This window comes from Tachypleus tridentatus, chromosome 12 (assembly GCF_004210375.1).
Source record: "Tachypleus tridentatus isolate NWPU-2018 chromosome 12, ASM421037v1, whole genome shotgun sequence".
NCBI lineage: Eukaryota > Metazoa > Arthropoda > Merostomata > Xiphosura > Limulidae > Tachypleus > Tachypleus tridentatus.
The window spans coordinates 966634-980272 of record NC_134836.1 but is presented as its reverse complement, the minus strand read 5'-3'; the positions used below and the strand labels follow the sequence as shown (position 1 = coordinate 980272).

The following is a 13639-nucleotide window of genomic DNA, read 5'->3' as shown; positions in this document are numbered from 1 at the left end:
TCTTTGTTACCAACCTTGAAACCTAAAAGTCCCATTTTACCGGAATAGTCGCATTTAATCAACTCAGTTAAATAAAAACTTTATCATAAAATGACTAATTCCAAGTACAAGTATGAATCATAATACAATAAACGTTTTATTTCTGATGTTAAGTATCAATAAATGTAAAATACAGAAATGTCAGAGATAGACGATTAGGATGCAAACTAAAGCAATCTATTAGCATGTCTTACCTACATATAAAACACCTTATATAATTATATATAATGCAATATATAATTCGATTAGCGAGAAAAATATCATGTTATATTAGCTAAAAATTAGGAATTTTAAAGTTTATTGAAAATGAATAGAATAATGTTCGTTACAAGCCTTGAAAATAAAAAAGTCACCACGAGATATTTTGAACTTTGAATATTGTATTTTAAAAATTCACAAGAACATTTTCAGGTTTTATACGTAACACGAAAATTTGCCAGTCATCAAATTAATATAAACTGCTCTCATTGTGCTTTTTTTTTTTTTATAATATGTTCTTCGCACTAAAAGCCTAAGAGTTAAGGTATATTACATCGATATGAAATACTAACTAAACTAAGAAACGAAATAAAATACTGATAACTGGATTTCCTCTTTTATCTGATTGTCGAACTGTAACCACACATAGATTGCATGTTATTCATGAGTGATTTGATATGTAAGTTCCTATTCTCTCCCTCGCACATTATGGAGTTCAAAAATGAAACTTGCATGAAAAGATTTTAACAATTAACTTAAAAGCACCAAGCAAGAAATGTAACGTTCGTTAAATTGCTTGTAGTTCAAGAGAGTAGTATATTTTGGTATGGTCATGAAGTTAAGCTACTCGACTCGTAATCTGAAGGTCGCGGGTAGGAATCCCTGTCACATCCAACCTGCTCGACATTTCAGCCGTGGGGACGTTATAATATGACGGTCAATCTTACTATTCGTTGGTAAGAGAATAGTCCAAGAGTTGGCTGTGGGTGGTGGTGACTGGCTGCCTTCTCTCTAGTCTTATACTGCTAAATTATGGACGGCTAGTGCAGATAGCTCTCGTGTAGCTTTGCGCAAAATTCAAAAACAAACAAACAATATTTTGTCTTAAAGATTTTAAAATAACAAGTCGTGTTTTTCGTATGTTTTTGTTTTTCCCATGATGTTATTTTTAATGAGTAAAACTTTCTTCCACATTGAATTTTTTTTCCGTGTAACAAGCCCTGAAATAGTTTACAGCTCTTTTCATAAATGTTACCTGTTTTTATAGTATAGTTAACAAAGCTTAACTGCTGGCATATGTGTGGTCGTTTGTGGCTAGAACTACACTCTAGCTTCAACGTGTTAAAGTCTCTTTCTTTGGTGGACTATGGTTTGTTTTTCCGCTTGTTTTATTGCTCTGTTTAGCCGTATTATTGTGTTAATATGAGAAAGACAACTTTTAGTGTGTCTGGCAAGTGCAAGTTTTATTTTACAAACCGTAAAGTACGTAATCACGTAGTCGTCTTAACTCTTAAGTTGCTGTATTTCATTATAACAGTTGCGTAAAATGTTGTGTTTAAATTTCTCCTAATCCTGTGATTTTTATGAAGATATTAGGATGTAGTTTCTTGTCTTAAACGTTCTACTTTAGTTACTCAAATGTGGTTGTGAAGAAATAGATTTTCATAAAACTCACTTTTATAGTTTGAGACTGAAAATACGTTTTCATTTACTCTTTAACACGTGAACTCACGTGTAAAAAATGTTGAGACAACTAAATAGTGCTACATCTTAAGATTACGTTTTTCATGAGCTGAGAGAAATGACTTCCTACTTTAATAATGTATATTTTTAAAACAATCATTCGTAGTGATACAATGTAACGTTACATTATCTGTAGTAAGGTGAAAGAACATTGTAGAAAAACAACAGTGAAATTAGAATATAAAACAGACTGATCTGCTTGTAGACGTGTGGTCTTACAGCTAAAAGTTTGTCACACAAACAAAATAATAGTACGAAGTTATTTCATAACATTAACAACTCTAAATATATTTCGAATATACGTCAAATACTCTAACTATTCTAAACATATTAGATAAATGAACGAAAATATTTCAAATGTCATTAGTCACCTTCTCAGCATACAAATAAAGCAAAAACAACTGAACATTTTATACAGTTGAATAAATTGAACGCATACATTTTACTTTCAAAGCTGGTATTACATAATTTCGATTATACAATTATAAATATACACAGTTCTTCCTCAGAACTCTTTCTAGAGCCTATCACATACGTACTGTATGGTAAAAGTATTGCCATTTATAACTTACAATATTTATTAATCAACACTAAATAACTTACTGCTAACTATACACGTTTCTTATCATAAAATGGCGTAGATGCTTCTTCTTAACATGTTAAATACAAACATTTCTTATCCACCTTCTACAACCAAACTAAACATTAGTTTAAAATATTTATAATCACTATTACAGCTTTATTTCTAAAGGTATCCCATACTAACAAATAACAATAGACGTTTTACTATTTTCCAAAACACACAGCGTTTTTTTTTTCTGTGTGAAAGGATAGGCATATTTGTTTGTTTTATTACATCATCGGTGTATACTTCTGTGTGAAAGGAGAGGCATGTTTGTTTGTCTTCTCACATCATAGGTATATACTTCGGATTAGTATGCTAACGGAGCATACATAGTTCGGGATAAAATACTGATATCATATCATTTTCATTCACAGATTACTAACATATTCGTATCAGCTACATACTAACTACGTGAATCTTTCATTCACGAACTAAAAAAATATATTTTTAATTGGTATCAAAATAATATACTTCTCTTACTTTCAGACTTACGTCATATCCTTTTTGACCACACATTAATGATAAAGACTTCTTACTTAAGTTAACATAATATCCTTTTCATTCACCTACTAATAATATACTTTTCAAAATATAATAGTCTAAACTTCTCACTCACAAACTAATATCATATAATTTAAATTCCCATGTTGCGAATATATATTTCCCACTCACACAGTACATGATATCAGAATATTTATATATATATTTGTTTCACAAAGTAGCTTTATAGCTTGTTCAGAAGCGTTACATTAAACACAAATCATAACTCCTGAAGGAGCTGTGAGACGAAACGTTGAGTGCCTAATAAAAAAGGAATAGTAACTATATTGTTGTAAAGTCGTTTATTAATCCTATTAATACATACATGAATAATACATCAGAACTAAAAAATAACCCAGTAAGAACAAACTAGTGACAAATGTTTTATATACAATTCTCACCATAGAGTGAACATCCGTACACATTGCTATAAAAGGTAAAGAACTGTATGAAGATATAAAAATATATATCAAATAATATTTGTAATTGTCACATAAATCATTCCTTTGCATTCACAAAGCTAGTCCAAACGAAACTAAATTATGTTATTACGTATTTTCACTCATATTTTTTGGAGTTCCGGACTATAACAGCTGTCCTGTGCGACAAATCATTTAGCACTTCAACCACTAGAAGCAAATAAATGACCCCATATGAGAACGGATACGATTAGTCCCGGTGTGTATCGTTTTATGACATTGGACCAATAAACAGTTTTACTAAAACTGGACGCTGAGTTTGACCGACAATAACTGTTTGGTAAGAACGATTTAAACATGAGGCTATTCGAAGGCACTATAGTTTTGGGCCTTGTTTTGAAAATATTACAACTTTTATAGGTGATCCTTTGTGCTAACTACTTAACCTGAATTTAAACATTAAGCCTATATTCTACTCGGAAATACTGCAACAAATTGGCACAAACATATTTTTTTAACATTTCTTTTATGCAACTCTGATCTGCAGGGACACTCTTACTTATCGTCTTGACCGCAATCAAAGTAACCAAACAAAAGTGAGTCTTCATGTTTGTAGAAAGTCCTATTGGATTACAAAAATGCATATAATATTTTTAAAACTAACCGTGCAAGGGAAACGCTGACTTTACTTCTTAGCTGAATTTGTCTAAATTAAACATAATCTATTATGTGTGCCAGGCACGGTTTCTTCTTTCTCTTTATTATTTTTTTCTTTTTACGTGAATTCAGTTATCAGAACAACAGCAAGAAAGATAAAAGCTTGCCGCCACTATTCTCTGGAGTGTTAGCTGACCCGCCCCCCTACTTAACGTGATGGAGAGGGGGGGGGCAGAATGATATTTTCAACCCACGCCCATTGCGGTTCTTCAGGATCCTGACAAGAGGTTGGTCGTTCTGTTTGACATGCCGTTCCTGTTTCTTCCTTCTTGTCGCAGTTCATCGTAGGCTGTGCTGAGATCTTCCTTCAGTGCATCAACAACGTGTTACTGTTTCTCGCAGGATGTTCTTTGTTTAAAAAATCACTTCTATGGTTGAACATTTAGAAATTTCAAACTTCATACTTAATAAAACATTCAAGCACTCTTTAATTACAGTGTGATTTGTATGCGTTTCTTTTCTTAAATTTGGAAAATGAATGAAATTATAAATCGTACCTCAAAATAATACATAATTCTACAACATTTTAATATTTCTATAAGAAATTAACTTCAGTGATAGCCTAACTCTAAATCGATAGCTGGAGATATGAAAAATGTAATGAGTTTATTTGGTTCCACGAAACAACGACTACAAAGAAAAACACTCGTGTAATAACCAACACAAAACCTTTATTATCTAAACCATCATTTGACGATGGTTATTATGTGTCTTCTTACCAGTGCGAGCAACTGGACCTGTTGTCAACAAATCTGCTTAAAGTAACTTCTTCTTAAAGTATCCTGTATAGAAAATAAATAGTAGATATTTGTTATAAATTAGTCTTCGACAAAAGCATTTGAAATTCCGACACATACAAGGCTTGTGAATAAGATATGGATAACGTATACTATAATTCTCATTTTCAAGTGTCCATCTGTGCATTTGTCAATACAATCTTCTGAAGTTCAATATTTGAGAAACAATGATTTGTTAATAACCGTTGTCGTTTCTAAGACATTCATACTAATGTCGAGTGTGTGTATGTTAAATGATGTTTTACAGCTTTATTAATGGTATTTTATTATGGTTAATAACAGGATATACAAAACTAAAACGAAAATGAATTTGCAATGACAAAGAAGCCATTAACTTCAGACGTAACGATTACGTATTCTTAATTAAACAAAAATCAAATCAGTACATTTGACAAATAAAAAAATAACAACAATTACAAATACAAAACGAACATTTCCAACATTATTTTAGTTAAGAGACTGAAGTGATACGCTTAATATTCTGACTAAATAAGTTGTACTGTTAGTCCTTTTGTATTTACAAGGGTTTTTAACTGCTCGAGTTTATATTGTTGTCGAACATTTATAAACTTTAAGATTGTTCACCCTTTTAATACACGTAAAATAAAATCACTAGTGATACTATGGTATATTCTGGCAAAATATTTTGTACTACTCCTCAAAATTTAGAGCTATAGTTATGTACGCTAGTTGTACTCATAACGATTACAAACAGAAATATTAAATGATACTTTGTCATCAGTTAACTAGTAAATAGATCTAAAAGCACTAATAGTGTGCGTCAGTGCTTTATGTTTTTTATATACTATTGTATGAATATGTGTCGTCTGTTGTGAAATAATGACAGAGACATAGTTGGAGAAACAGATAAAAAGATAGACAAACAATACATAAGTACAGACATTGGTCACATTCCACTCTACGAACACAAAATCGTTTTTGTTATCATTTTAATGTCTGGGTTTGTTATTCAATCTCAAGTCTAGCATGTTTATAGTGTTCAATCCCCATAAAAAAAAAACTTAATATAATACAGGAATAATTCCCAAAATACCTGAAAAGGCAGTCGGATTCTGGTTAAATTAAGATAATTTCATTAAATATTTTCTTATAATTTTTCCGTTGTACATTCCGACTTCTATCACAAACTTCTGGGAAGTATTCTTTGTCAAAGCAGAGCCTCTTCTGCTTTGTCACGTGATTGAGAAAAAGGAGACACCTAGCGTTGCGATGACAACAAACTCGGTTCTTGTTTCTTTAATCTATGAATATGTTAGAAATGTCAAGCAAAAATTTTGTTTTTTTTTTAGTATTTCGCGCAAAGCTGCAGGAGGACTACCTATGCTAGCCGTCCCTAATTTAACAATGTAAGACTAGAGGGAAGGCAGCTAATCATCACCACTCACCGCCAACTCTTGGGCTACTCTTTTACCAACGAATAGGGAGATTGACTGAAACATTATAACGCTCCTACGTCTGAAATGGCGAGCATATTTGGTGTGATGGAGGTTCGAACCCGCGACCCTCAGATTACGAATCGAGTGTCTTAAACCACATGGTCATGCCGGGCCAACAAGTAAAAGTAGATTTGGAAGTAAACCAGAAAAGCATAATCGCAGTCCACTAATTTCGTTGTGGTGTATTCCACAACGAATTAAATACAATGTTCACGAGTGAAAAGTAAACAAGGTGGAATATAGGCTATTACTTGTTCATTGAAAAATGTGTCTACAGTCTGGAAGCATGAAAACTGAATAGAAAGAAAGCAAAAAACTTCTGAAATCTCTGCCCATGAAAGAATGTTGTGTTTTTTTAAATATCGCGCAAACCTATACGAGGGCTATCTGCGTTAGCCGTCCTTAATTTAGCAGCGTAAGACGAAGGCAGGTAGTCATCACCACCCACCACCAACTCTTGGGCTACTCTTTTACCAACGAACAGTGGGATTGACTATCACATTATAACGCTCCAACGGCTGAAAGGACGAGATCCTTTGAAATTGAAAGACATTTTTAAGAAATTTTGTGCATGAGTATATTAGTTCAGTTGAAAAACTAAAAACTAAAATAAACCAAAGAAATACAATTGTCAATTTATTTCATTATAAATAGCATCACGTGAAACAAATATTTAAATGTCGTTGATGATCGTATTCAAAGATTGGAGATTTTCTCTGTACATTTATTCTTCTAGACATTAAAGGCATAGAGCTTACATTAAGTTAAAGAACCGTGTGACAAATTAAACTGCCTAAATATATTAACAAAAGTTAGAAGGAAGGGAAAAACAGGAGAAAGTTTTAAGACAAATAAAAATTATGATGTCATGACTTACGTAGCTGTTTGACGCAGTAGAAATATTTGGGCCTCGCAATTCTTGATGGTCAAGGGTTTCAGGATCGAATACCATCATCAAGCATATCGTCCTTTCAGCCCTGTGAACACTCTTATGTGATGGTCAATCCTTCTCATTAGCTTTTGACAAAAGAGGACAAGAGTTAAGGTGGCTGGTGTTGACTGATGACATCCCTCTAGTGTATGACTTCAAAATCAGTCTCAGTTACAGCAAATAGCTCTAAAGTACCTTTGCAATAAATTCAACAAATAAATAAAATAATTTCAATAAAAAACATAATTATTCAGAAGACTGTAAACAGAAGAACAAGACAGGGTATATTCAATTAGTCATGTAATAATTCTTATTATATAAAATAATTAATGCTATGGTAATATGATTACCAATCAAATAATAAGAAAAATATGTTACATGACTTACAGTTGCTTTGTATTAAATAATAAAGATCATTTCACAATAGAAGCAGACGACCAGTAAGTATCTGTCTTTTATGGCTCACTGCAGTTCTATAGTAGCTATTAAAAGACCGAATGGGTTTTTCGCAGTCGCATCTTGTCATGTCAGTTCCTAGATAGACTTCACAAAGACAACCTACTTGCAAAATATTAAACGAGATGTTTTTAAACTGGCCCAAAAACATGAAACAATTTACTTTAATTGTGTTCCATTGGGTCAAGCCATATGTATCAGCTTTTCCTTTTACAGATAAGTTGCGCTTCACTGTTCACCTTGCAAACAGCAGTTGAGGAGAAACTGCAACCAGATCCAATAAGACTTTCATACAGAAACGTGGCACGTATGGTGTAGGTAGAAAATTAGCATTACTGGAGGTACCTGCCTCAATCCCGTGGGATGGTACCCTTAATGCATCATAAAGGACAATTATGCGGATTGTACGCTGACATTCTTGTGCAGTTGGCGCTGACTTCAGCTCAAGGGCCATAGAGTCCGTTCTGATCATGGCAAACGTGTTTACACATTACTTGAGAATGACTAAAGAAAACAGCTTGTGCGCTCATCATAGTTCTTTCTTATCAAACATATGTGGAGTGTACTTGAAAGACGCGACCCATCATATCAAGTGACTTCTAACACTAAAGATGTCTTGGAAACAGCCATTCCAAACGAATGGTCACGGATACATCAATATATTGTCACCGCTACGAGTTCATGCATGTACTCTCGGTGACTGACTAACACTGCTGTCAGTAATGACCATTCTCCATATTAAAGTGGAATGACATGAACTGTAGAGATGTAAAACCACATCTACCGAATATTATTTTAGAAACTTAGGATAAATCGCCAAACACTTATATTTAATGCTATTGCATGCCTGATTTGCACAAAAAAACTAGTTGAAAATAGTGATTGTGTCATTTCAGAACAGTAACTACTTCTTGCCACTAATAATTCCAATAATTCCTTTGACTGTTTTTGTCAACGTAGCTTGAATGAAAAGATAGGGTTACGTTTTAGTATTAGTATAAGTGATTGATTAATATGAAATTTATCTTAAGGAATTTTGTGGTTTGTTATCGTGCTAATAAAAATTCAGCATTTACTATAAAAATTATACAGAGAAGGCCAGTAACAAAACACAGTTTATTGTCAAACTATTGCTTGCAGTGAATGAAAAAACTTCGTGAAACTTGGAACTCATACAGCCAATGATAAAGAAACACAGCATTGAAATGGTACGTTAAAGTTTTTGTTACAGAAGAAACAACATGCTTTCGATGGAACAACGGCCTTGAAGAGCCATTAGTAATCTATTGTTTTTAAATGAAGACAATAATTAGCTTCTACAAACTATTGAAAATGTTGGACCTGGGATGAAATCGAATTAAAGTACGTTTTAGCTTCCTGGCAAAGTCTACGTTCGGAAGATTATGTGTAGGAGGGAAAAAGCATAAGTCGCTATTCTCGCTGCCAATACAGTGTTAGGAATTGTGACATTAAAATAGGTCATTTCTGATAGAGTAAACAATACTATTTTCTAACAGATTCACTATTAATGTACTTGAGGTAAAATTAAGAGTGTGTTAAGGCACATACTGAAAATAGTAATGCATATATATTATATATATATATTCGCTTTTGTGATATCTTGACTCGATTGTTTCTTAGAAAAGCAACTTAAGTTGTGATAACCTAAAAAATAGATTAAGGCCCTTGTTTAAATATAGTTTCGAGAAAGGCATACTCCTTTCGGATCTTCTATGTTTCACTAACCAAAGAGTTGTGTATATGATATATATATTAAATAACAAAAATATCTTAGTCACTGTGTTCTTCACCTATGCTCGTGCTGACATGAAAACAAAATTTTCGAATGGAAAGAAAACTAGCATAGAAAATATATAATTCCTTACAAAATATAGCGATAAAGAGATTTTTGGTCTTAAAAGTCTTCTAACATTAATAAGTTTTAACCATGTTAAGTGGTCATCTTGCCTTTGTTTGCTTCTGCGAAGGTTTACTGGTGTAAAAGGTAGGTAGTTTAACTTAGATTTAACATTCACTTGATTCAAATTCGGAACCAATTTTTAATCAACAAAAAAGAGTCACCGATTTTCTTTACCAAATTCTTCATTTGAGAATACAATATTTCGGCTAAAGTAAAGGTTGGCTTTTGTCCAAAACAAAGGAATTTCAGCTTATTTGTTAGAAATTTTACTGTGATTACATGAAATGTAAAACCCGGAATTTATTATCGAATTTCTGTAAAAAAAAAATTATCTTTCTGCTTGGGCATTTTGCAGATGCTTTACGATAGTTAAACTTCCATATCTTTTTTTTTTTTTTTTGGTTATTCTAAATTGGATTGACATCTTACATAATCCTGCATCGAAGCAGCAAAATAAAGATTTGATGGTGACATCCGATCTGTTTTAACCTTGGGAAGATGTCACGTTCTGTTGCTTGATTTGTGAAGCGAATAAATCACACCCAGGGTATCTTAATGAATATGCTTGACAAATATTTTACATTTATATAAGTGATAAAATATGGTTATAATGAAAACTCAAGCATTGATAATATATTCATTTATTTTCAATTTCATTTTACAGGAACAAATAACAAGTTGGTATCGAATTACATCGTATTAATTATATTATTATTTGTAATATAATATAAAATACTAAATTTTCAACGGACGTTTAATTTCAATTTAAAACTAAAATAATTTAAACTTTCAGCTGATACGAACTTTAATTCCTGTCTCAAATTACATTTTTAAATATTTTAACAAATTAATCATTTTATTTTTCGTTAGAGTAAGTACGTTGCCACATTAGCCTATTGAATAATATTTTGATCTTTTATGTCATAAAAGTTTAAAAGCTCCTACAAATTGTATCTTGTTCGTATCCATTTTATTATTATGACACTTTAAATATACCAATTAAATAATTTGGTTTTATTTGTAAACGTTTATAAATATAGTACTCACTATGAATAATCGATGTCAAACTTTGTTAAAAATACGAAACAAAAGACTGTATAACGCATAGGCCCGGCATGGGCAAGTGTGTTAAGGCGTTTGACTCGTAATACGAGGATCGCGGGTTCGAATACCGGTCGCACCAAACACGCTCGCCTTTTGAGCGTGGGGGCGTTATAATGTTACGATCAATCACACTATTCGTTGGTAAAAAAGTAGCCCTAGAGTTGGCGGTGATGACTAGCTGCCTTCCCTCTAGTCTTACACTGCTAAATTAGGAACGGCTAGCGCAGATAGCCCTCGAGTAGCTTTGCGCGAAATATAAAACAAAGTATAACGCACGTTTTCACGTGTATCATTGCTTTACTTTATTTGATTATGAAATGAATGAATGGGTTTTACTTTTCTTGGACCTATGCCATTTTCAATATATTTTCTTCAACATTTTTCAATGTTAATGAAGGCACTGTTATAAAATAATTTTCTCATTTACCTCTGTAATCATTATAGTAACGTAGTAATTTAATATGAAGTTGAAAAGGAAAGTATAGTGAAATTTACATTTGTTAACAAGAAATAAAATGTACAAAAATTGAGGTTGCTTTATGAGGAATTAATAAGTGTTATTTTTAATCATTTATTCTTACTTAGACTTCCAGCTTATCGAAAATATATATAGTACAACACTATATTATTATAAATAAAATATTCATCGAACTCTAATATTACTGAGAAAGTATAAATAAAAAAAAATGATAAAATAAGCACACAAAACGATAAGAAAATTAAAGAGCTACATTTTTTTATTGTCAGTCACTTAAGATTATATTAGCAAATGATTTATAAGTCCAAAGGGATCCGTGAATATAAAAGTGACTAAGCTCATCTATCAATGCTAGATTTTTAGCGATCCTTGAATGAAGTTTGACTTTAATGAGATTTATTTTGAGTTCAGTTTTTACAGTTATTCTACTTCATTTATGCTAATATTTTGGAACAAGAGTTTGAATAATGTATAAAATAGTTAATATGGCACAGACTGTTTTTTTGAAAACTTTTAGATCTGTATTGTTTCAGTGTCTTTTCTTCATCACTGGTTCTGCTCCAAGTAACTTCTGAGCTCTTAATTGAGCAGTACAATATAAAAGTGACAGTCAAGTCCTACTATTTTATCAGAGAACAGTGTTATTTTTACTCAATCGTCTACTGTTTATTAATATGTAAATTCATGAAATTTAATAGCATTTTCTCGTTTGTAAACAATATTATATATGTACGTCTTCTTGTAGTGCTAAGGTCCGGCGTGGCCAGGTAGGTTAAGGCGTTCGACTCATAATCTGAGGGTCGCAAGTTCGAATCCAATCGCACCAATCACGCTCGCCATTTTAACCGTGGAGGCGTTATAATGTTACGATCAATCCCACTATTCGTTGGTAGAAGAGTAGCCCAAGAGTTGGCGGTGGGTGGTGATGACTAGCTGCCTTCGCTCCAGTCTCACACTGCTAGATTAGGGACGGCTAGCGCAGCGCAGATAGCCCTCGTGTAGCTTTGCGCGAAATTCAAAACAAACAAACAGACTTGTGATGCTCATCTTTTAATCCTATTTGGTTTACGAGCTCTTTTTCTCAAAAATTGAGAAGGGATTGAGGATTTGTAGCAGATTCGTATCATAAAAAAATCTATATGTGAAAAATTGGAAAAAACAAGTTCATTGCTCTGTACTGAGGTGTCCAAAAGTAAAAGCGATTTCCTCTCTTTTCACCCTTAAGACTTTTTTTACTAAAAAATAATCTCTTAGCCGAAATTTTTGTGTTCAAGAGCAAATCTTAGAGTTGCTTTTCACATATGAATTTTTTGGTGCATTCAAAAATGATTTTGTTTAAATTTTACTTATATTAATTCATAAAGGAATTAGAATGACAGATTCTCATCAAACTAACAAACCTTTATATCAAAGTGTTTAAGAATAGCGACTACACTCTCCAGGTCAGCATGGGATCGTGATTGGAAACATTCAATCCAGGCTTGAAATAAGTGTAATTAGTTATCATGTGAAGTCTAAAGAAGTTTATTTCAGTGGAACTACCATTAGAAAGAAGTTTTTATTATAATATATAATTGTTAAATAGTTTACATAATAAATTGGTCGGTAATTTATACGACAAGAGCAGGAAGAAAAACATAGCTTGGCAACTAAAATAATGATTGGCTACTTACGTAATGAAATACTAAACTTTAAAAGAAACTTAAAGAGAACAGGTGGTTATTTATGAAGTTTACAGCACATGATTCTATGAAAGACCAACGTGGAATCTCTAATAACGTCGTTTAAAAAGTAATATATTTATAACTAGCACCTCACTGCAGTTAGAAAGGCTTCATAATTTAAAAGAAAGTGAGTACAGTACCATATGTTTATGAAATTAATATCACATAAACCACACAGACTTACTCATCTCTACAGTGGCTTGACCTCTACGTGATACTAATGTTAGTTTTGATGATAGTGGACTACATGTGGATAGAAGTCATTGGCAATGAATGAAAAATAATAGTCTTAGTAGCCAAGATCTTCATCTTCCTTTCAAATTCAGAAAATATAATACTGGGATGGCAAAGATTAAAATAAACTCTCTATTTCCAATCAACTTGCCTAGTCGAAAGGATAATTTAGAGTTGATAGAATGTTACCAATGTTTTCAAAGTGAAAGAGATTACTACACTTATACTAGTTGTTTATGGCATTATGAACAAATAAAATGCACACTATTGTTTGTTCAGCGAAGGTGATGGAGAGTAATCAATCTCTTCATGCAACGTATGTATCCTTGCATAACGACGCTTTGGTTTAAATATCAAACTCATTTAACCATTGACAAATAACGAGAACTGGATGCACCTAATTTGAAATGCAGCTGAAATATGATAGGTATATTAAACCGCACTAATTAGTTTCAGTGTAGTGTCAAACTATCTA

At 32.3% G+C, this 13639-nt stretch overlaps 1 protein-coding gene across 2 annotated transcripts in view; it reads right to left on the bottom strand.

Moving 5' to 3' along the window:
- Positions 1-3255: 3255 nt before the first annotated feature.
- The window catches only part of LOC143233362 (insulin gene enhancer protein ISL-1-like), a 145573-nt gene continuing 135189 nt past the window's right edge, over positions 3256-13639 (bottom strand). Inside the window, exons 8-9 of one of the 2 annotated variants that reach the window (XR_013018110.1) lie at positions 7194-7442; positions 3256-4844 (exon numbers count right to left, since the gene is read on the bottom strand). The gene's annotated coding sequence lies outside the window, so the exon portion shown is untranslated. The remainder of the gene's footprint in view (positions 4845-7193; positions 7443-13639) is intronic. The other variant, XR_013018112.1, reaches the window with a different exon arrangement.